Source organism: Diospyros lotus, chromosome 1 (genome assembly GCF_014633365.1).
Source record: "Diospyros lotus cultivar Yz01 chromosome 1, ASM1463336v1, whole genome shotgun sequence".
Classification (NCBI taxonomy): domain Eukaryota; kingdom Viridiplantae; phylum Streptophyta; class Magnoliopsida; order Ericales; family Ebenaceae; genus Diospyros; species Diospyros lotus.
The window spans coordinates 18,518,332-18,540,084 of record NC_068338.1 but is presented as its reverse complement, the minus strand read 5'-3'; the positions used below and the strand labels follow the sequence as shown (position 1 = coordinate 18,540,084).

Sequence of the window (21,753 nt, the reverse complement as noted above, 5' to 3'; positions counted from 1 at the left end):
TTTAAAAGCAGGAAAGTACCAAACAAGCTCTTTGTCCCAACAATGAAGGCTATAAACCAACACAATTACAAGGTTTACATGAAGCAAAGAAATATAAAGAAGCTGGAGGAGAAGGGTACTATGCACGTCTCTTTCCCTCATCCATGATACAGTTTCAAACATCTTATTATTAAACCCACAAGTGTTTCCTTCTTGAATAGTGTGATTCTTGGCTATATGATAAGTTACATGTACAAATATGTAAGAACAAAGGTTGCATGAAAGCCCAAGAGATGGTATGTAAACTAAGACATCTCCCAGTCTGTACCTATGTTATGTACTTCAACAAGGTGGTGACACTTTCTCTATGGCTTAGCTTAGAGTTAAGCTCCAACTAGCTAAGAAGTCATTCATACATTCAACTTGAGCCACATGAATCAACATTTTAGGATAGATAAAGAAACTAATCATGGTGCATCTACATCGAGATAGCAAGAGATCTCTTATACTAATCCAAATAAGAAAATCTCCTTTTATACTTGACCCATAACCATATCGAATTTGTTTAACCCCTCGCACCCATATTTTTTTCTACTAAAATTAGTAGTGTTTCGTTTAAGTTAAAAGGAGTTGGGAATGTAAGTTATAGTCAAGCATTTAACGCTACGAGGATAATAATAAATTTACACAAGGGGTGTTTTACTCTAATAAAACATCAAGGATAATTTCCTAAATAAAGATTTACTTAAAAGAAGTTTAGGAAACATACTATACCCAAACCCAATGAATTTTGTTAAATCCTAACAACCTACCCCATGCCTATGTTACACACTCTTGTACTAGCCCTATTAGGATTGGGTAGTGTCAAGAGCTCGCATACTTAGGTCAAATTGCAATCCATAGAACTAGTTTCCAATTAATGCGAAATTACTCAGTACAACCTTATATATGTTGATAATTAGAAGAAATATGTTTTCATTTTAGTAAAACAAATTAGGAATTTAAGCAACAAAAAAAAACAGGAATTGATATGGTCCATGGAAAAAATAGAAGCATTTGTCTAATAGAATCCCCTTTAAGGTATATCCATAGATAGTTTCCCAACATAGTTCCTTCTCAACATGTAAAATGAACAAATTTGAACTCACGACTTTTTAATCACAAAGAGCAAGCTTACTATTATTATCAAAGGCTTGCTCTCTACAAATCTAGCACTAGCACAAAAATTAAATCATTTCATCCCTTTATAGTTTAAGATGAGATCTAAAACAATAAGATTACAAGTGCAAAAAATAAAATTATATCAAATACAATCCCAAAAGAGAAACAAGAGGAAACATGCATAGAACCTGTAGTGTATACCTTTAGATTGATAACCACTCTATTTATAGGTGTTGAATTCTTATTCTCCATTGCCCAAGTCACAAACTTAAGACAAGGAAAACCCACTTGTGCAAAAGTTGAAATGAAATCAAATTGACGTATATTTTATAGACACCAAGGATATATTGACTAAAAGAACACACACCCACTATGTTATTGCAGAGAAACATGAGCCGCATATGGAGAATTTACATCAATAAATTTTGGACAGGAACATTACTATCATTAGGATTAAAACACATTATCTGTTGAAGAAGATAAAAAAGAAAAGAAGAAGTTCAAGTTGTTTTTATCGTGGATGGAAAGGAAGAGATAAGGTTGTCGGGGAATAAGTGATAAGAAAATTACAAACCAAAGAGATAAGAGGAAGAAAAGATAAAGCAGTTCCAGAAAAATAGAAAGAGATCAGTCAATCAAGTTTAAAGTTTTTTTTCTTATTTATCTGTAATATTTGAGTATAGTCTTAATTTGTTTTTCTCTTGTATTTTATCTTTGTATTTTAGGAGATATTTTAGGCTACTTTGTGTATATATTTCAATCTCAAGTTCAACAAAAGTTGAGGAAAAATATTTTCACATTTAGTCTCCAAATACTCAAGATATTCCTCTTATTTACTCGGGTTACTCAAGTTTGTTCATGTTATCAGAACCATCAGTTCTTGTGGCAGAACTTTTTCCTTCACCCTACGAGTTGTAAAGTCCTAATGTGTAAGTAATTGTTGAAAACCAATTAGTTAGTGAAACATCCACCATTGTGCCTAATCTAGTTAGCACCACACAAGTTTTTACTGTTCCAATTTCACATGACAACCACTCCTTTTAAATTACTCAGCACAAACTGAATGGAATCAACTTTAGAGAATCATCTCAATTAGTTTTGCTAGTTATTAAGGATAAAGGGAAAGTTGAATACCTTACAAAAACAACACCTATGCTTGACACAGAAGCAACAACCTAGTATTTGGGATGCTGAGAATTCCTTTTTCATGACTTAGTTAATCAACTCTATGGGCTAAAAATTGGAAGGACATACCTATCCTACAAAATAACCAAGGAGATTTGGGAAGTAGTGTAGGAAATCTACTCTAACATGGAGAATTTGCTCAGTGTTTTGAAATCCAATCTACAATTCGGACAACAAGGCAAGACAACAACTCAGTCACTAAATATTACAATATTTTAACTGAGTTGTGGCAGGAAATGGATATGTTCTATGAGATTAGTTGGAAATGTTCCAAGGATGGAGTAAAATACAATAAGATGTTGGAAAATGAATGAGTGTTTGATTTCCTCTATGGATTCAACACTGAGTTAGATGAAGTTAAAGGAAGTTTGTTTGGAACCAAACATTTCTCATCTATATAAGAGGCTTTTGCAAAAGTAAGACAATAGTAGAGTTGGAAGAAAATGATGTTGAATCCATCAATGTTTTCTAACAATGATGTTAGCCCTCAAACGTCAGCCCTTGCTACCTCAAAGATGAAAGCTACTAACTCACCACATAGTGAGTCCCAAAGAGACAAACAGTGGTGTGTCCATTGTAACAAGCCATATTATACAAGGGAAACCTACTAGAAGATCCATGTTAAACCAATAAATTGGAAGCCTAAAAATTAGAGAAAGTTCACTCAATCTACTTAAGTGGCAAAGTCTAAAGCTGGAAAGCCAACCAATTTGACTTTATCTGCAGATCAATTGGAATTCTTGCAACAGGTACTAATTCAAACAAGATTATCAAAATCCTCTGATTCTACAAAAAATTCTAAACTAATAGCATCACTTGCCAAACAACGTACACCAAAATAGTATTTACTCTCTCAAAAACTCACTACAGATTTCTGGATTGTAGGTACACGTGCCTCAGACCATATGACAAGTTTACTTAAGGCCTTAAAAACCTATGAAACATGTGATCAAGATATAACAACTCAATGGTTAACTTTATCTATAGATCATCATGTTTGGAGAGTTTACCCTTAGAATTTGTCTTATATGTGCCAAATTTGAAATGCAATTTATTATCCATGAGTAAGCTAATTAGAGACATGAATTGTATGGTGACTTTCTTCCCATCTCACTGTGAATTTTAGGAATTATCTTTGGGGAAAACGATTGACAGTACTAAGGAAAAAGATGGTCTCTACTACATTTCAGGGTCCTGTCATTCCTTTGGATCTAGGTTACATAATCATTCCTATTTTTTTGCTATTTTAGATTATGAAATAATGTTATGGCATAAACAGTTAGTGCGTCTTAGTTTCAACTACCTTAAAGTATTGTATCCTTATTTTTTTATCAATAAAGAAAGACTTTATTTCCATTGTGAGTAGTGTATTCTTACTAAACAAACCAGAATACCCATCATGTTCATTCCTACAAATCGTTCTACTCGGTTCCTTGTGAAATTTGAGAACCAACAATAATTCCTAACGTAACGAATATTCGTTGGTTTATCACCTTCATAGATGACTATATAAGGATTTGTTGGGTTTTCTTAATGAAAGACAAATTTAAAGCCAATGTTGTCTTTAGAAAGTTTCATAAGATGGTGTGTAATATTTTTCAATCCTCAATCCATATTCTTCGTTTAGATAATGGTCGAGAGTATTTCTCAAATGAATTCAACTATTATCTAGTTGAACAAGGAATTATTCACCAAAGTTCTTACCCTTACAATCCTCGACAAAATGGGGTGGCAAAGAGAAAAAATCGTCACATTCTTGAGACTGCTCATCCTATCATGTTTACCAGTTCGATTCCTAATTTCTATTGAGGGGAAGCCATACCTACAGGCTCCTATCTCATTAATCAACTCCCCTCTAAGGTTCTTGCATTCAAAACTCCATTGAGTGCCTTCCTTGAATTCTATCCTCATCATACTGGGATCCTTAATTCATTTTCCCCAAAAGTCTTTGGATGCCATGCTTTTGTGCATAACCATCATTCTTCTCATTCCAAACTTGCACCTAAAGCTCTTAAATGTGTGTTTGTTGACTATTCTCTCATCCAACAAAGATACAAGTGTTATTGCTCTCACACCCAAAGATTCCTTGTGTCTTGTGATGTCTCATTTCTCGAGCATCAACCATTTTATCCCAATATCTCTCTATAGAGGGGTATATCTAGTACAAAGCAATATTGGGATCCTACCATTTCTTTCCCCCCATCTCCTTATTCCCTATTTCTCATCCTATTCCTCATCCTCCTCATTTGCAAACTAAAGCAAACACTATTCCTACCCAAATCTATGTGACTGATCAAGAGGGAGAATAAGAAAACCAGGTCTAGGTTCCTGAAAAACCAACATTGGTTTATTTTAGAAGGTCTCATGATTCTCAACAAAATCTATTGTCCAATCTAGAGACAAGTCCAATGACTGATGATGTAGAAAGGGTGGTATCCACAAAATTTGATGATTCGAACATACCAATAGCTCTTCAAAAAGGAGTAAGATCATGTGCTAAATATCATATTTTTAACCACTTGATATACTCAAATTTATCTCCACAATTTAGGGCTTTCACTACTAGTATTGATGAAATCAAGATTCCTAGAGATATATATAGTGCTCTACATAATATTTTACTTTTGTGATTGATTTTAATGATGAAAAACAATAATAAGTTTTACACCCTAAGTCATAAGTCAAGTATATGGTTTTCAAACAAAAAATCAATTTTAAGTACTGTGTTAAAATGAAAATCAAATGAATTATAATTTTCTATATATATATAAATGGAGGTTTGCAACAACTTATATTTTGATTTAAACAAATCTCCTAAAATATTTTTTGAACCATTGGTCAAAATGGATCAAATTATTTTCAAAAGGGAGCAAAAAGTTTTCAAAGGCAAAAAGACCATCTGTCAACTAGTGTGGCAATTTCGATTCTGCTTGTCAACTGATTCTCTCTAATCTGCCGACCAATACTTGCATTTGTCAACTGATTTTGGATCTTAAGCTTTAGCTGTCGACCGTTCAGTTGTAAATTGTTGACTGACAAAATGTATGTTATTGATAATTGATGTTTTACCTTTGATATGGTTTTGATGATAAAAATCAATTGCATTTTGATGATGAAATTATTTTATCAATAGTTATTGTCTTAGTACTCTAAATTACTTTTATATGATCTATTAAGTACCAAAATTAAACTCAATTTCATTATGCATTCCGATGTCAAAAATCTTTTGATAAATTTCTTAATGACATTTGGAATATCATGTTTAATTTTGGAGTGGAGAAAATGTTTCAAATTAATTTTTTGACGATTGCTTCAGTAATTTTTGATTGCTAGAGTAATTTTGGATCGCTACAGTGTTTTGCTACAGTACTACAGTAACTGTCGACACCTTCAATGGCTAGTTTCTGACAACCAAAAGAATTGTTTCTCCAACAGCTAGTTTCTCCACTATTCCAACTCGCTCATTTCACCACTATTGCCTAGAAAAATACCTAAGAAGGGGGTGAATTGGGTTTTTCAAAGAAATTAATAATTTTAACTCTTTTGAAAACTTTTAAATTTGTGATATTAATATGTGATGATTGTAGTAAGATTAATAACAATAAAATTACATTACCACAAGGAACAAGAGAAATTTATAGAGGTTAAGCTCTAGAGTTCTATTCTTCTTTTTTATTATCCCATTTTGTTGAGGTGTTCTAAGAGCTGAGAAATTATGATTAATGTCATTTATGTTATAAAAGAGTTCCATATCCTGACTATCAAATTCTTTACCTTTATCACTTCTAATACTAATTACTTTGAGATTACTTTTGCTTTATATTTTTCTACAGAATTCTAAAAAGTAATCATATGTTTCATCTTTTGAGGTTAAGAACATAACCCATGTATATCTAGAGTAATCATCAATAATGACAAGACCATACCTCTTTCCTCCCAAGCTAAGTGTCCTAGTTGGGCCAAATAAATTCATGTGAAGTAATTCAAGAGGTTTAATTATTGAAACTATATCCTTAGATTTAAATGAAATTCTTATTTGTTTACCTTGTTGACATGCATCACACATTTTATCTTTTTCAAACTTTATTTTAGGCAAACCTTCTACTAAATCAAGTCTTACTAATTTTGAGAGTAGATCCATACTAGCATGACCTAGTTTCTTATGCCAAATCCAACAATCTTCGTTAGTTGCAGATAAACATCTTACATTATTTGCTAGGAGGTCATTTAAATCAACTATATATATATTTTCATGCCTTTGACCAACAAATATGATATTGGACTAATGTTTAACTACGCGTTTAGATGATTCAAATATTACAATATATCTTTTATCACATAGTTGACTTACGCTAAGTAAGTTATTCTTTAATCCATCAACAAGTAACACATTTTCAATGATAGTGAAATGAGCATTACCTAATTTTTCAGCACCAATTATTTTACCTTTGGCGTTATCCCCAAAAGTTACAAAGCCTCCATCCTTTGGTTTGAGTTCAAGAAAATTGTTCGAATTTCCAGTCATATGCCTTGAGCATTCGCTATCCAAGAACCACTTTGCACTCCATTGAGATTTTGATTTTTCCTACAAACATTTCAAGCACTTGTTTTTGGTACCCAAACTTCCTTGGGTCCGGCTTGATTAGAAAATCCCGGAAGCATATTTTTAGGCACCCATATTTTTTTAACTAATTTTCTTTTATATGGGCATGAGTAGACTTTATGCCCTTCTTCATAACAAGAAAAACACGTACAAAAGAATAATGATTTTTCTTTAGATTTTTGCCAAAACGTATTTCTATAGATCTTTAGGTTAGGATTATAAAAATTATTTTTCTTTGTTTAATTATCTTTATTTTGCTTATTTTTGACAAAATTTATTTTCTCTTTTATTTGATTTTTCAAACTTTCATTTTCTTTTTCAAGACATTCATTTTCTTTTTCAAGACTTTCATTTTTTAATACTTGAGAAACGCTTTCTATTTCAAAGTTTTTGATTTTTATTTTCATAGCATCATTTTCTTTTCTTAAAAAAGTCATTTCATCTTTAAAATGAAATTTTTTATAGAAACTTTTTCAAGTTTATCAAAAACATCATAAAATGTATCAAGGAGTTGGTCATATGTTAAATCTAAAGAAGAAGAGTTTGGTTTATCTCATCCTCAAGAGCCATGAGAACTACACTTGCAATCTTATCTTGAGCCTCATCATCTTGCTCACTTTCTTCACTGTCGAGTCATGCTGCTACCATTGCCTTCATCCTTGATTTCTTGAACAATGGACATTTGGGTTTAATATGGCCAAGTTTCTTACACTCATCGAAAATAATCGACTCTTTCTTTCAAGACAACTCTATTTTCTTTTGAGACTTCTTTTTGAGAAACTTCATCTTTATCAACATGTTGTATCTTCTTGTGATGAGGGCAAACTCATCATCCTCATCATTGTTATCCCTTTCATCTTCCTCTTCAATGGACTTCAATTTAATAGTTCTTTTCTTTTTGATGTTGTCCTCTCCTTCATCTTCTTTGAGCTCCATCTCATAGGTGATGAGAGATCCTATTAGCTTATCAAGGGCAAGAGTCTTGAGATTCTTTAACTCTTGAATGGCAGTGACTTTGAGCTTTCATTCCTTTGGCAAACATTTTAAGATCTTTCTAACAATTTTATGGTTAGGATAAGTTTTGCCAAGAGATTTAAGATTATTAATAATATCAGTAAATCTAGTAAATATTTCAGAAATAGACTCATCAGATTTTATTTTAAAAAGTTCATAACTATGAACAAGTATGTCAATCCTAGTTTCCTTAACTTGATCAGTCCCCTCATGTGTTACTTGTAACATAGTCCATAGTTCCTTAACTGTCACAACCTGAGATTCTATTAAATTTAGTGGGTGAAAGTGCACAGTATAAAAGATTCATAGCTTTAGAATTACTTTGTGCCTTCTTAATATCATCTTCATTATATTCTTCCTCAAGTTTTGGAACTACTTTCCCTTCTTCTATTTTGGTAGGCATTTCTATACCTTTAGTTATGGATTTCTATGCATCATAATAATTACCTTGAACATAAATTTTCATTCTAACTTTTCAATAGGTATAGTTTGTGCCATGAAACAAAGGCTGTACCATTACCAATAATGGTTGTCATAGTAAAATATAAAATATAAAGATTACAAGAAAGAGTAATAGGCAACTAGAGTAGATTATATACCTATTTTGATACCAATTGTTGCCTAGAAAAATACCCAAGAAGATGGGTGAATTGAGTTTTTCAAAAAAATTAATAATTTTAACTCTTTTGAAAAATCTTAAATTTGTGGTCTTAATATGTGATGATTATAGTAAGATTAATAACAATAAAATCACACAACCACAAGGAACAAGAGAAATTTATAGAAGTTCGGCTCTAAAGAGCCTAATTATCTCTCTCAAGACTTAGCTTGAGGTTCCATTAGGGAGAATCAACACTAGCTTTTAATTGGAGAAAAACTAACACTAGCTTTTAATTGGAGTTAGAACTAACATACAATTCCTTACCTAAGCAAGCACCACTAGCACACTACTAGCAAATACAATCCCCTTACACAATAAGTGAGTAAAAATAACAAATTTACAACCGGAGGCAATTACAAACAAGTCACCAACGGTTGAGAATTTCATTAGCAAGCACACTTCTAGCACTTTGAACATTCTCAGTCTTGTTTGAATGCTCTATCAAGTTTGTTCTACCTTGAGCCTTCATACTTACCCTATATATATACATCTTCCAAACACACTAGTCATTAAAGAAAATGTTAATATGAAATTTGAAATTTAAAAGATGTTTAGGCTTTCTCAAATAATAAGAAAATATGTCTCACCTTTAATTCAAAATAAATTTACTTTTTGCATGAGAAATCAAGATTTGAAAATTCAAATATAAGCTTTTGAGACATAAATGATTAAAACAAGAAAACATGTCTAAAAGCAATTCTTTTTTAATTCAAAATAAATTTACTTTTTGCATGAGTAAGAGAAAACATGTCTAAAAAAAATTCTCCTTTAATTCAAAATTTGAAAATTCATATATAAACTTTTGAGACATAAATGATTAAAACAAGGAAATATGTCTAAAGACAATCCATCTTTAATTCAAAATAAATTTACTCTTTATACCCACTTTTAATTCAAAATAAATTTACTTTTTGTATAAGAAAGAAATACATTTATATCATAAACATATTTTTTTATCATCAAAATCGTATTTACTTATCCTTGAGCTTAACAACCACTAATGGCTATATTCTTGAAAAAGCTCGTGAAACATTATAAATAAAGATCAAAGGGATGAATCAAGACAACCAAGATGATTGATTTTAAGCTTTCAAATGTTCATTCTTTCAAGAGCTTAATTGTTTCATTTGTTTTGCATTTTTGTCTCCAAGGCTTTGCTCTCATTTTTGCAAATTTATTTTCAAGCTTTGTTTTTTTATTGAGAGAAGTTGTAACTAAGAGTGTTTACTCTTAGATCTTTTTTTTTGTATTATTTTTAGTTTTCCTAGCAAGATTGCTAAAGGGCTTACATTGATTGTAGGAGGTTGTATTTTCTAGCTTTTGCTAGAGGGCTTGATTGTTTAAGTAAGAGATTGTAATACCTAGTTTATTGCTAGAGGGCTGGCTTGTTTAAATAAGAGGTTGCCAATTCCTAACTTTTTACTAGAGGGCCTATCTGAAGAGATAAAAGGATTATAATGGATTGGTTGAAAAAATCCGTAGTGAAGAGATAAGGGAGTGGATTAGACTTGATTTAAACCGAATTACTATAAATCAGTTGTGTTCCTCTTTTAATTTTGTTTTTGTTTTATTTCTTGTGCCAAGCAATTCCATCACTTACATTAAAATCTTATTTTTCATAAAAGGAATTCAAGTTTTCGAACAAAATTTTTAATAACCCAATTTACCCCCTCTTGGGTATTGTTGCCATTGTTATACAAACATAATAGTACAGTGATTGATGATGCAGAAAATGTGGTATCTACAGAATTTGATGATTTGGACATACCAATAATTCTTAAAAAATGAGTTAAATCATATGCTAAATATCCTATTTCTAACCACTTGATATACTCAAACTTATCTCCACAATTTAGGGCTTTCACTACTAGTATTGATGAAATCAAGATTCCTAGAGATATATATAGTGCTTTACATGATTCACAATGGAAGACAGTAGTTATGGATAAAATGCAGGCACTAGAAAAGGATGGTACTCGGGATATTGAGGGATTACCTGATAACAAGAAAGTGATTGGCAACAAGTAGGTGTTTACAACCAAATACAGGTCAAATGGAAGCCTCAACAGATACAAGGCTAGATTAGTAGCCCAAGACTTCACACAAACTTAAGGATTGTATTATGAGGAGACTTTTGCCTAAGTTGCTAAGTTAAATTCTATACGTGTCTTACTTTCTCTTGCAGCTAATCTAGATTGGGAATTGCACCAACTAAACATAAAAAAATGTTTTTTTGAATAGTGAAATAGAAGAAGAAATCTACATGAGAATACCTCCTAGTTTTGAGACCGAGGACATAAAAGAAAAGGTGTGTAAGCTAAAAAAAACTCCCTACATGGTCTTAAATAGTCCCTTAGAGAATGGCTCAAGAGGTACAGTAAGGGCTTGTTCTCTTTGCTGTTTTCAACTTGTTTTGAGTTTTGAGTTTTTCAAAACACTGAAAACGCATTCTCTTGTTTGTTTAAAAAAAAAATTCAAAAAATAAGGAAAAAAATTGTAAAGAAAACCCAAAACAAGTTGTTTTGGGTGTTTTCTGTGAAAACACACATAAAAATTGAAAACACGAAAAATGCACACAGTGACACAACCTCCCCCTACCCCACCCTTCCATTCTCGCATCTCTTCTCTCTCTCTTCTCTTCTCTCCCTCTCAAGCCTCGACAAAACACCTCGCCCGCCATCTCCATCGCTGCCGAGTTATCGTCGACCTCGCCCACCACCACCGAAAGTTGCCGTCGACCTTGCCTCCCACCGCCGAAAGCTGCTCCCCTCCCCCCCACCATTCGATCTTCTCTCATGTCTCATCTTTTATTTCAACTGCCCCCCACCATCTTCGTCATCGCCACGAGCCGCCATCGACTGTACCCGCCATCTTCTTCACCGCCACGAGCAGCCATCGACCTCAGCCGCCGCCGCCCCCTACTATTAGATCTTGCTGGTTCCATCATCTCTTATCTCTTCTCTCAACCGCCATTTTCCATTAGATCTAAAGAGATTTGGTCATTAGATCTTGCTGATTTTTGGGTATGTTGGTCGATGGGGCCTTAGATGTCGGGTGGTTGATTTTGATCGTCGGAAACCACCGGCCACGGTGGTCGGTGGTGACTGGCAGTGTCGAAGATGTAGGGCGCCAGATGAGAAGAAGAAAAGAGAAAAAAGAAAAGGCAGAAAAGAAAAAAAAAAGAAAAGAAAAAAAAATCAAAGAAGAGAAAAAAAAAAGAATTAAAAAATTTATTTAAAAAAATTATAGATTTATTTAAAATTTAAAAAATATAATATATCTATATTATAATTAAAAATATAAGATAGGATATATTATGTTATTAAGTGTATAATTTAATATAAATTATTGTTCAGATGTATGTTAATAATTTATTAATTAAATTTATTAATTTATTTTAATAATAAAATTTTATTCAAAAGAGTTAATTTTATTATTTAATAATTAAATACATTGAATAAAATATCATAATAACAAAAGAGAAATAGTTTTTAAAAATTTCAAAGTAAACGTATTTTTTAATTTTCTATTTTGTGAAATAGTTTTTCAGAATGACAAAAAGAATGAATTTTTAAAAATCTCAAAACAAACACTCAAAACATAAAATTGAAAATAAATTGAAAGCTCAAAATTCAAAATTGAAATACGAAGAGAACAACACCTAACATTTTGGATTAGCTTGGGTACAAACAAGGACAAGCTAACCATACATTGTTTACAAAACATGTAATAGATGGAAAAAAAAAAAGACAATTCTGATTGTTTATATGAATGACATTATCATTATAGGGGATACAAATCAAGAAATATAGAACCTCAAAGGACAACTAAAGAATGTGTTTGAAGTGAAACGCTTAGGAAAGCTGAGATATTTCCTAAGGATGGAGGTGGCTAGAAGTAAAGAGGGAATTTTCATTTCTTAAAGGAAATACACTATAGATTTGTTGAAGGAAACATACAAACCTGGTTGTAAACCTACCAACACTCCATTAACACCAAATTGGAAGTACAATGAAGAAAACAAAAGTGAACATTAGGTGGACAAAGGAAGATATCACTGTTTAGTTGGGAAACTAATCTATCTATCCCTCACTTGTTCTAATATTGCATATGTTATGAGGGTGGTAAGCCAATTCATGCATTCTCCCACTAAAAAACACCTTGATGCTGCCTGTCACATCGTCGAGTATCTCAAGGGAACATTAGGGAAAGGCTTGTTGTTTAAAAAGAACAAAGCAATTATGGGGTATGTAGATGCAGATTGGGCTAGTTGTATTGAGAATATATAACACATCTATATCCAACTATTGCACAAAATTATGGTGTAACCTAGTTATATGGAGAAGGCAAGAACCAAATTGTGGTAGCTCATAGTAGTATAGAAGCACAGTATCGAGCCATTGCTCAATGTATATGCGAGGTTATCTAGCTGGAGAAACTAATGAAGGATCTAAATATACTTATATATACTCTAATTAGGTTGTACAGTGACAGCAAGTTAACAATAAGTATTGTGAATAATTCGGTGCAACATAACCAAATGAAACATGTAAGGATTGACCGACACTTTATCAAATAAGAAATCAAAAATAGAAGTATAAGTCTTTCATATATTTCTACTAAGTCTCAGGAAGTAGATATTCTTATGAATGCTATGCTAAGATAAGGATTTGAATTAATTAGAAGCAAGTTGAGAATAATAAATATCTATCCATCAGCTTGAGAAGGAATGTTGAAGAAGATAAAGAAGAAAAGAATAAGTTCAAGTTATTTCTACCATGGGCAGAAAACAAGAGATAGGGTTGTTGGGGAAGAAATGATAAGAAAAATTACAAACTAAAGAGATAAAAAGGAAGAAGAGACAAAGCAGTTCTAAAAAAATAGAAATAGATCAGTCAATCAAGTTCAATTTTTTTTTTATTTATCTATAATATTTGAGTATAGTTTGAATTTTTTATTCCCTTGTATTTTATCCTTGTATTTTAAGAGATATTTTAGACTAACTTGTGTACATATTTCCATCTGAAATTCAGTACAAGTCAAGGAAACATATTTTCACATTTAGTCTCCAAATACTCGAGGTAATCCTCTAATTTACTTGGGTTACTCAAGTTTGTTCATTATTATTTCACCTTGTTGTGGTCATAATAAAGGTATTGTATCTGGTCCTAAAATAGAGTTCCTCCTATCATCATAACTAATCCCACTACTTGCATGCTAGGGTGCACAACTTTTGCACCACTTTTCTTCTTAGCAACCATCTTCTTTTCTCCTCCCTAAGAGTAACCATTGCCATATTAAAGGTCTATGGAGCAATTACTCCCTCCATTACATATTTAATTGCTTCCCTGCAAAAATTATTATATCATAATGTCAATGACCCTGACCTTAGAGTTCAAAATGCTCATCAAAACCAACCTTATTTTTAACATTTATTGTCTAATGCTTCAAGACATAATGCAATAGTAGTTTAAGCATATTTATCACAATAAAGACTGTTAAAATGTTCCTACAAAGTATGCATGAATATTGAAACATCTAGTAGCTACAATTACTTGTCATCTTCGACTCTTTCAATGTGGCAATATACGCTTTGTTGTCATCCTCAAAATTAACAACCTTATTTGTACTAATAGCTTCATCAACCTTCATCTTATTTGTAGGGTACACAAGGATCTTGACTAACTCATCTTGAAATTTTGCAAATATTTTCCTTGTCAACTATATCTTTAATCAAGTCTTAATTCAAAAATTACTCAAAAATTACATTCCACATGTTTGTGATTACAATACAGGGTTATTATGTTGTGAGACAATTGTGATTATGTGGTGTTCTTGGAATCTTGATTTAGGTTTTGATTTAGTCACTTTCCCTTTGTTCCCTCCAAAGAATTAAAATAGTCATTCTCGTTTCCTGCACAAGACTCACAATGCAATAACCCTATATCCCAATCACAATCATTTGAAATGTGATTTTGAGTGTAATTTTTGAATTATGGTTTGATGTGGGATATAGTTGACATTGTTAATGGAATTAAAATGTCATCCAATGGTATTAAAACAACATCTACTATAATGATGAACATGGTCTCGAATTTGAAAGTATAGTGGTTATTTGGCTACTTTAAAGTATAGCAGTTAATTTTTTCCTTTCTTGGTATTTTGCCTTAACAAAATTAAAATGTCTTTAAACAACACCAAGACAACATTTACAATAATAGTTAATGTGGTCCCAAGTTTGAAAACACAATGGTTTATTTGATCATTTTTAAATTACAATGATTATCACTTTGTCCTAAAATAAAGGTAAATTTGTCATTTTAACTTCTATCACTTTACATATAAACTATACATATACATATATATAGAGGATAAATTTCAAAACCACTCTTGGGGTTAACCTAAATTGCACTGACCACATCTTGTGTTTTTGAAAATATCTTGCACCTCTATTGTCATTAACAAATTAAGCAAAATTATTATTGTACCCTTGTGTTTAAAGATATTTGCTCCCACTTTCTCTCTTATCTACAATATTTTGCTTTCTCATTTTCTCGTGTCGCTGATGACCAATAATGGGTGCATAATAAAGCGGTCATCTTCGTTGATAGTGGGTTTCCCATGACTAACAATGATGCCCATCTTCTTCCTTGTTTCTCACTTTCTCTCATTGTCTCTGTAGAGAAATGTAAGAGTGTATACTCAAGAGAAGAGTGAATTTAGTATTTCAAAACTTTTTGGTTTGATGAAAAATTTATACAAAAATTGTTTTAAACTTCTTTTATAGTTTTGAAAATAAAGTTGTAAGTATAAAATGAAAGTGTTTGAAATGTGAAAATCAAATGCAAGAGTTGAAATAAAACTTATTGAAATGAAAAATTATGCAGCACATAAGATTTATAGTGGTTCGGTACAACCTGACCTAATCCACTACGTTGACTAGTCACCAAGGATTTTTCAACAGTTCACTAATTAGTCGAGTACCACATTTGTTACAAAACTAATCATTTCCTTACTCGATTAAAATAATAATTACTCTTTTAAACTTATACATTAGTAGATTAATCCTTGAATTTATTAAGGTCTTGCATTTAGCTTTTCTTCATTAAAAAAAAAATCCTCAAATATTCATCAAAGTTTTGTATTAAATATTCATCATTAAAACGTTTTCAAAATCAAAATCAATAGTCTCCCTATTCTACAACTTATCAGCTTATAGGTGTAAAGGAGAATGGTCGTTGGCAAACCCAAAAGTCTAGGTTTGAAGAACCTAGGTTTGTGTTTTTTAAACTAGATTTCTTAGCTCAAATAACCTTTTCATATTGATTTATCTCATCTTTCTTTGTTTTTCTTCTCATCCTCTTTTTTCCTGACACTGTTTTTCTTTATTATGGGGTAAAAATATTAGCGATGATAATCCTTTATCGGTGAACCTTTGGAATGATCTCTCTCTCTAAATATATATATATATATATGCTTAATCAACTGGTTTATTTTGAACTTAGGGTCATTTTGTAATTTTATTCAATTTTAACCATTGCTTCAATTTGGTAATCGAATTTTAACTTTGGTTTCAATTTTATCCTCAATTGAATAGACATGTTGTCTTGTTGAGGTCACGTGTTGATGTGTTTAATAATTAACACATTAGCAAAACAACATCGTTTTGCCTTGCTTTTGTTGCAAACCATAAGGCAAAATGATGTCGTTTTGGGAAACTTAATAATCAAATACACAAAATTGATAATCAAATACACAAAATAATCAGATACACACACAAAGTGAATAATCAAATACACACACACACACACAAAATCAATAATCAAATACACAAATCAATAACCAAATACAAATACCCAAAATCAATAACCAAAAACACAAATCCAAAATCACAAAAGTTGGGATTCCTTTCTTGATCTTTCATTTGAATCGTTAGCGGTCACGTACGTCAGGCTAGTGGGAGGTTCGTTAAAATCGTCGGTGATGATGTTCTACCATTGTGTTTAGTTTTGATGATGAAAAACAATACATTGTTTTATCCCCTAAGTCATGAGTCAAGTCTATGGTTTTCAACAAAAATCAATTTCAAATACTTTGTTAAAATAAAAACCAAATGATTTATATTCTTATACAGGGAGATATGAATAAAGATGTATTATGATAAAATCTCCTAAAATGTTTTTCGAATTAGCTTTGAAGTCATTGGTCAACATAGAACTAAAAATGTTCTAAGGCAAAAAACCAACTAGAAATTCAAATGAAAGGTTTTCAATATAAGTTTTTCATATTTTGAAACATGCATGAAAGATTTTTGCTTGAAACTTAATCGTATGAAAAATCCTTTAGTTCATGCATCATGTCTTGAAACTCATTTTAATATCGTTTCAATATTTTTCTAAGTCTGGAAAACTAGCACCTTATAAGGAGACATATATGAAAATGTTTTCTTTTTAGAAAACTAACTCCCGGTAATTCAATAACTAACATTCATTAGTGATAAAATGATTTTTAACGAATTTTTCAAGAAATGAAAAGTGTATATCTTGGAGGTGGTAAAATAACAAAATCCTAAGTTCTTACTAAAATCCAAATTCTACTTTTTTATTCTTATAGATTTTGATTTTTTTGATATTTTTATTGAATCCAAATGGGGGGTACTTTCTTATTTACATTTATGTATTAAAGTAAATGGAAGGTAAAATATAAATTAAACAAAATGAGGACATTTACTTAAACTAAAGAAATGTAAATATGTAGTGATGTTTTGTATTAATCAAGTGTGTTTCTCATGTTATCTGTGAAGTTTCCAGATTTTCCAAGAAGATAGTCAACTATGTTGTTTAGTGCTGTCGACTATGCATAAGGATAGTCGACTACGCTTGTTCAGTCTGTCGACTATATCTTGCATCTGTCGACTATTTTTGCGTCTGTCGACTATTGTGAAATGATAGTCGACTATGCTATTTCATCTGTCGACTATGTTTGTTCATGAATTTCAAAATTTTCTTTGTAATTTTTGATCTGTCGACTATTTAAAAGGATCTGTCGACTATGAGATTTTTGTGTTATAAGATAGTCGACTATGCTTTTCTGTCTGTCGACTATGGCTAATTTTATTTGATAAAATAGTCGACTAACCTATTTGATCTGTCGACTATGTGTTTCACAGAAAATTACAACGGCTAGTTTTTCAATCTCCAACGGCTAGTTTCTCATTCTCCAACGGTCACAAACGGCTTCATTTCTCTTTAATCTTGTGGGAAGCTTATATATACATATCAAGGAGATCAAGAGAAGGCTAATGGACGGGAATGAATTAATTTGAGCTTACTGTTACTCGTTTGTATTTACAGTGATTGTGCTTCAATTTTTTCTCTCTTCAAGGCTTTGATTTTAACTTGTATTAATTCATTCAAGTCTTGTTTTTATTGTGAGAGAACTTGTAACTAAGAGTGCCCACTCTTAGCATCTCGTTTACATTTGTATCACTCTTACTTTCCTAGCTTTGTGCTAGAAGACTTGCTCGTTAAAGCAAGTGGCTGTAATTCCTAGCTAGGTGCTAGAGGGCTTGCTTATATAAGCAAGAGGTTGTAATTCCTAGTCTTGGACTAGATGACCTACTTGGTTTAAGTAGGGGATTTTAGTGGATGGTTTGAAAAATCCTTAGTGATGAGCTAAGGTAGTGGATTAGGCTTGGTTAAGCCGAACCACTATAAATCCTTGTGTTTTCTTATGCTTGTGTTCTTTGATATATTTATCTTTCCAAGCATTTCATTATTCCTCCTCGGTTCTCATATTTATCTTTGTTCATTTGTCATTTTTATTGTTTTCGCTTTAAAACTCTAAAACCACAATCTGTATCAAAAAGTTTTTTATTTTAAGTTTTATCATTTAAGTTTTTAAAATAACCAATTCACCCCCCTCTTGGTGTGTGCCATAGAACCTACCTGTTCTAATAGGTGAGTAGTGGGATACACACGTTATGGCCGTGGCCGCGTTTTCCTTGTGAGTTCGTTGTAGTCCTGGCTACCTTCTCCTTATGGGTTTGTCGTGGCTGACAACCTCTGGTCACTGCCATGGCCGAGAGCTTGGTGCTCAACATGGTTGGCATGACCAGATGTTATGGGCTTTGACACCATGGCCATCGTTAATGGAATCTAGTTGGTGGCCAGAGCTACCGACAATGAAGAGTGAAGAAGAAGGAGGTGGCTGGCAATGGTATAAGGTGGAAGGCAAAAAACCTAGGTGATTTGGGGAAGAAGATGGGTGATTTGGATCCAATTGACTTGATCCAATATGTTTCACAAAACGACGTCGTTTTGCCGTATGATTTGTAGTAAGAGTAAGGCAAAACGAAATTATTTTGCTAATGTGATGAACACATTAGCACACCATCTCAAACGCCACATCAACTAAGCCATACACCTGGTCAATTAAGTATAAAATTGAAACTAAAATTAAAGTTTGATGACCAAATTAAAGCAAAAGGTCAAAACTATATAAAATTACAAAATAACCCTAAGTTCAACATAAACCAATCGATTAAGCCTATATATATATATTCTATCTAGAAACCCATATACAGTTCATTTGAAAGAACCCATGTGATTAGATTCATTTGAATGAATCTTGAATATATAGGTTTCATTTGAAGCCCACAAAAAAAAAAAATAGAACCTAGATTTATTTGGGCTCATTCGATTAAATTTTGTTTTTAGAGGTAATATGGGTTTGGTTCGTAAGATAATAATTATGGGCAACGATTGATGAACTTCTAGAATGAAAACTCTTAGTATTTTTTTCATTCACACATTATCTAGAAACCCATGTGGGTTTCATTCAAAGGAACATGTATGATTTGGGTTTCTTTAAGCAAAATCTAGAAGAAATTTGTTTTTTTGTTTGAATAAATAAAATCCAAATCATATGGTGGTGGCTAGTGGTCATCACTAGGCACCATTAATACTTTTTAACTTTTTATTTTTGTTTCCTTAATTATATTTTAGTTTTTAATAAAATTAACCGTTGTTACTTAATAATTAAGGGTATGTGATGCGTGATACCTAAAATTAAAGGGGATCGATACTATTTTCAACCATATATGGGGTGGTAGGTGCAATTTGGGCAAACCTCAAGGTGGTATGTGAACTATGATCTAAATATATATTCAAAAAATATATTTCTAATCATAGAAAATATATATATTTTAGAAATGCATGAAAATTTAATGTATTATAAACAAAATAAATATAAAATTTATATTTAAAAAAAAACATTCAAATTTATTTTTACCACTCATCATCCCTAAGAAATGGACGTGTAGTTAAAAAATGAGAAAGAAGGCAAACTAAAATGAAAAAGGAGAAAGAGAGAAAAAAATATAAAAATATTTTTGTTATTTTTAAGAATTTAAAAAAATATATTATCTAATAAAGAGATTTATACAATAAGAATAATTGTTATAATTTTTTAATATTTTTTTATTTTAGGTAAAATTTATTGAGTGTATTTTATAAAGAAAAGAAAAATAATTTTAAGACAAAGGTTAAGACTTAATAAATATTTATTATTTTTAAACAAAACATATTATTTTATTTTAAAATAAATTTATTAATTAATAATAAATAAATCAAATTTTATAACATTCTATTAACTAATAAAATTATTTTAAAATTATTATTAAAAATTGAAGCAAAGTCCAGAGTAGGGGCGGTACTGTGGCAGCGTGCTCGTTGCAGATTGTAAAGCCAAAAGCCCAGAACCCTCCTTTCGAAGACAAAGCAGCCTGTCGAGAGTGAGCGAAGAATGAAGACGATCCCCTTGCTTCTGATGGGATGTGGAGGCGTTGGACGTCAGCTCCTCCAACACATTATCTCCTGCAGATCTCTTCACGCTAAACAGGTATTCTTCCCCAATGTTAATTTTTATTTTTGTCGCTTTGGTATCTATGCATCTATTTGTGCCTTGGTGTTTGACCGTTCACGGGGAAATGGTGTATACGGATGGGATGATGCTTTACATTTCAACAAATTTTGTTTCTTTGGTTGGAAGTCATACGACTATCGTTATTTTGTGCAATTCTGAAAACATCAATATATATATATATTCAGCCTGTTTAGATGCAGTTTGTCAAACATGGTATCTAAAAACAACAACAACAACAAACATGGTATCTAATTTTTTAAAATTAAAAGTCAAAAGTGCAACAGAAAGTAGAGTTGTTAAACAAGGTTTAGTAAGGGAAATGAGAATAATAGTGGAGGTGAAGGAAGAAAAGGAAACAAAAGTCACAATAAATAATTAGTTGAAATGAAGGCAAGCTTTTAGAAGTGGAGAGAAGTAAGCAATAAGTTGTGTGCTTATATTTGTATGTGTGTTTTGACTGTGATGGATTCATTTGTATAAATTTTGGTTCAGGCTATGTTTAAACCAAATACAATAATTTATGGTCAGTGACCAGAGGATTTGATGGTTCTGCGGTTTTTTACTTGCATCATTTTACTAGTTTCTGTCAACGGATGTGTTCCAGATCTGGTGCCAATGATTTATTTCTAAATCAATCAATGATTTCTCGATTTATTTCCTATTCCTGTTATATATCTTTTATTGTCATTCTTTCCATAGTTGTTGTATGTTACAGATTTGTATTCTTTCCTTATTCTAGGATTAGAATCTTGCTAGCATTTAGAAACTTTCTAATCAGTAGAGGAAGTTATATATATATATTACTCCCACAAGGGAGAATTAATCAAGGAATTCACATTTTCAGTAAAGACTTTTTGACATGGTATTAGAGCCATCAACCTAGTGCTTAAGTTTTTTGTGCATTCCTTCCATTTTTCCGTCTTCATTGTTGTGTTCTTTCCTCTTGCTATCTCCAGCTACCTTTTGTTCTCTTTGTAGTAGAGTTTTTCCTTCTTGCTATCTCCGGAAAGCTGTTGCTTTAGTCATAACCTTTCTTTCTGATATGTCAACCACTCCTAATCCGATAGCAACCCCAGAATTGACTACTACTAGCAGCACAACATATACTCCATTTGTTGGTTCTGGAAGTATAGGATCAGGAGGAGAATTGGAAAATCTCCAAGCGACCTATAGGTTGAATGGAAAAAATTACCTAAAATGGTCCCAACTCATCCGCACATTTCTC

General features: G+C 31.7%; 1 protein-coding gene across 3 annotated transcripts in view; it reads left to right on the top strand.

Annotated features, from left to right (window-relative positions):
* Positions 1-21,753, top strand: part of LOC127806273 (serrate RNA effector molecule-like) — a 76,433-nt gene that overhangs the window by 43,081 nt on the left and 11,599 nt on the right. The window lies entirely within an intron of this gene.